This window comes from Branchiostoma belcheri, unplaced genomic scaffold (assembly GCF_001625305.1).
Source record: "Branchiostoma belcheri isolate BF01 breed outbred unplaced genomic scaffold, Haploidv18h27 scaffold70, whole genome shotgun sequence".
Taxonomy (NCBI): Eukaryota; Metazoa; Chordata; class Leptocardii; order Amphioxiformes; family Branchiostomatidae; genus Branchiostoma; species Branchiostoma belcheri.
Genome location: NW_017804354.1, coordinates 1,635,152 through 1,637,838, shown reverse-complemented (window position 1 = coordinate 1,637,838; position 2,687 = coordinate 1,635,152). Strand labels below are relative to the sequence as shown.

Sequence of the window (2,687 nt, the reverse complement as noted above, 5' to 3'; positions counted from 1 at the left end):
ATTGGAAGCGTTTTGTTGTGGTGATGAATTGTTGGGTTAACATCAAAATGTTGGAATTTGCTATGAGTGAACATGTGGGACTACCACGGAGAAGGAGGAACATTTTGGCGTTGTCAGACAAAACTGTAAAGTTGAGGGAGTGTCCTAAGAGCCTGGAAAGTATACATATATTTTAATGTACATTCCGAATAAAATCATAGACAACTAACAGCAAAGTCATCACATACATTTGTCATGAGTTACCTTAGATCCAAAAGCAGGTAAAATTGACCCTCTATGGCTGCCTAACTCCCTTGGCCTTTGTAGGCCGATTTCTACTATTTATTCCGGCTCTACATTTGGTGGAGACTAGGGAGTTTGTTCGTCCAGTGGATTCACTTGGTTTCCCCGTATAATTGTGACAAATGTTCGATAGATAGATGTAGCATCTTGACGGAGGCTCTTTCGTAAGTCCGGCGTGCGGATGATGCTTGCGACTGGGTTGATCGCCGAGTTTAAAACTACCAGCAATGGTGTCACCAAAGGTACTCCAGTGCTCCTGGTTGGAATTGGACACTTCTTACCAGCCATATGGCACACTGGGATGAGTATGAGGGGGAACAACCAAAAGATAAAAGCCGCTACTACCTGAATCATGGCTTTGTGCACACTCTTTTGGTATTTTCTTTCTGCTGCATCGTTAGGCTGATCTTGGTTTTGTCCCGGATTGTTCTGACCGCCTGGTTGCCCAAGCCTTCTCTTTTTCCGTTCTTTTATGGCTATGAATACACTTATATTTGTGAACAACATGACGCAGGCTAGCAGGAGGATCACTGTGCATGCAAGAGCAGCAACCGGCAGAGGAAAAAAGTTGAAACACTTTGTGTTGGGCATGTCTATATAGTTTAAACCCATAATGGGCATAAGACCAAACAGGGTCAGACCAAGCCACGAAATAACAATGGCCACACCTGCGTCGCGTTTGGCACTGTGAGCATGGGTGTGGAAAAATATAGGATGTCTTATAGCCACATAAGAGCTTATAGACAGTAGACATAGTGCTGATGCAGACATCATCTGAGTATACACTAGGAAGGTCGCAGTATTTAGTATGAAATACATTCTGCTCAATCCTAATCGGTCTACAGATTGACATCGTATCGCGTACGAGGAGTCCAATACCCGCTAACATGTCTACCACGGCCAGGTTTGCCATGAGAATGTGCAGTTGTTTTTTTTTTTTTTTTTTTTTTTATAATATGCTATAGTGAGCAATACCCACTGATTGTACAATGGCTCAATCAGTGGGCAATCAGTGGCTCACAGCTGCCAAGTTCTCAATTGCAATGAAGGAGGTGTCGATGCACTCTGACTTTGAAGGACTGCAGTCCGTTGTTGTTGATGTTGCCCACAATGGAGTCTGGGAGTTGGTTCCAGATCTGAACTCCTGTGTGGATGAAGGTCCGGCCGGTAGAGCTGGTTCTAGATACCGGTTGTGCAAGTGCGTGGGTTGGCATAGCAAGACTAGTTCTGGTTGTTCGTCTGAAGGTGTACGGCTTGGGGAGCATTGTCTTCAGGCCTGCTGGGCATGTGTCTGTGTGCATTTTGTACAAGAGTGCCGCAGCAGCCACTTGGCGCATGGCGACGGTGCTGAAGTGATGGGATGTTCAGTGTCAACCTAGCTTCTTGTTCGTTTGTTCCTATGATTTTAAGTGCCCTCCTTTGAACAGAATCCAGGAGTCCCAACGAGGTGGCAGGTGCACTCATCCAGCACAGTGAGGCATACTCCATAACACTGCGTACTTGTGCCTTGTACACTGCAGCTCTTCCACTGGGAGTGAGCTTGCGGGCAACTCGCCTCATAGCTCCAAGTTTCTGACCAGCTCTGGCTGCAGTGTTTAAGGTGTGTTTTGTCCAGCTGAGCTTGTTGTCAATAGTGACTCCCAAGATTTCCAGTTCGTCTTTCTCAGCCAGTTTGGTGTTTCCAAAGAAAAGGTCTGACCTTGCTCGAGATCTTTTTCTAGAGATTGTCATTGTTTTACACTTGGTTGGTTCAAATGTAACTTTCCATTTCTCTGCCCAGATCCTCATTCTTTCCAAGTCCCTGTTAAGGCTCATTACTGCTGAGGCTCTGTCGTCGTTTGTTCTGACTACACAGTAGAGAGTGGAGTCATCTGCATATAGATACGGAGGGCTCTCACACCCGTCTCCCACGTCATCTATAAAGACCGAGAACAGCAGGGGTCCCAGCTCTGGTCTTCGGATGATTCCCCAAAGCACGGCAGCGTTAGAAATAATGATGGCAAGTCCTGCCAGAAGACGACAGTTATTCCCGTTCCGAACTCCGGGATGTCCGTGTACATGGAACAGGCTTCCTCAGCCTTGTCGTAGGATGAATGTTGTCGTAAGTGCCGCACGATACATTCAACCTGGTTGACTTCTTTTGCTATTGTCTCGCCAGTGCTGTTGTTGAACATGGTTGACCTGGATGATATGGAGAGACTTCAGCGGTACGGAGCAGCGTACGTCTGAGATGGAGTCGGCAGCCAGAATGAAGCAGGAGATTGCTCCTAGCTATAGTAGGCCAAAGAACGTCAAATGTATGGATGACATCACCACGTGCATTGATTTTCGACTGATTTTGGGAGAGAAAGGAAAAACAAATTATGGTGAACAAGCCGAAAACAGGTTGCATGCATAATGAGGTA

General features: G+C 46.2%; 1 pseudogene; it reads right to left on the bottom strand.

Moving 5' to 3' along the window:
- Positions 1-348: 348 nt before the first annotated feature.
- On the bottom strand, positions 349-2,456 carry LOC109484816 (annotated as a pseudogene).
- Positions 2,457-2,687: the final 231 nt, after the last annotated feature.